Source organism: Erigeron canadensis, chromosome 9, assembly GCF_010389155.1.
Source record: "Erigeron canadensis isolate Cc75 chromosome 9, C_canadensis_v1, whole genome shotgun sequence".
In the NCBI taxonomy this organism is placed as follows: domain Eukaryota; kingdom Viridiplantae; phylum Streptophyta; class Magnoliopsida; order Asterales; family Asteraceae; genus Erigeron; species Erigeron canadensis.
This window is the reverse complement of record NC_057769.1, coordinates 13,514,743-13,515,408: the sequence shown is the minus strand read 5'-3', so window position 1 is coordinate 13,515,408 and position 666 is coordinate 13,514,743.

Below are 666 nucleotides of genomic sequence, written 5' to 3'. Positions count from 1 at the left end.
AACAAACAAGTGGAAACGTAATGACTCAGTCACAAGAGATCAATCATCTGTGGAGGACAGTTCGCATGATATGTGGAGTCTTCAAAGAGTGCAAGACAATGCAATCATGGCAGCCTCTAGATCGCTTGCCCTCCAGTCATGCCGATTTTGAAGCTATAAGGCAAGACTAGATGCTGCCAAGGGGGAAAGGTCTGTTCATGCCCCTCGCACTCTTGTTGAACTTTAGGTGCAGGGAAGGAGATGTTGTTGCTACCAGTACTGAGGCTGGTGAGCAGGTGATTGAATCGTTTGATGATGTGGTGAAGGGGAATGTGGATAAGGGAAAGGCCATTGCTACTGATGAATCTATGGAACCTGCCACCGATGCACCCATGTTGGAAACTGGCAATGTTGATTTATTGCCTCCAGTTACTGAAAGCGAAAGTCAGAAGTTAGCAAGAGTGGGATATCTGGTCAGAAAGGAAGAAACAAATGAAGGCGAATCAATTCGAATCAAGGAAAAATCTTCCAACCCCTCTTGTTGATGTAACTGATGCTCAACTCCTTGGCTTGACACTTGTGGAATACAAGAAAATCAAAGAAGATCCAAGGATAGTCAATGCACTAAGGAGATGCTTGAAGTAGAACTGGACAAACACTATCAGATGATGAGGCTGGACTTGGTAA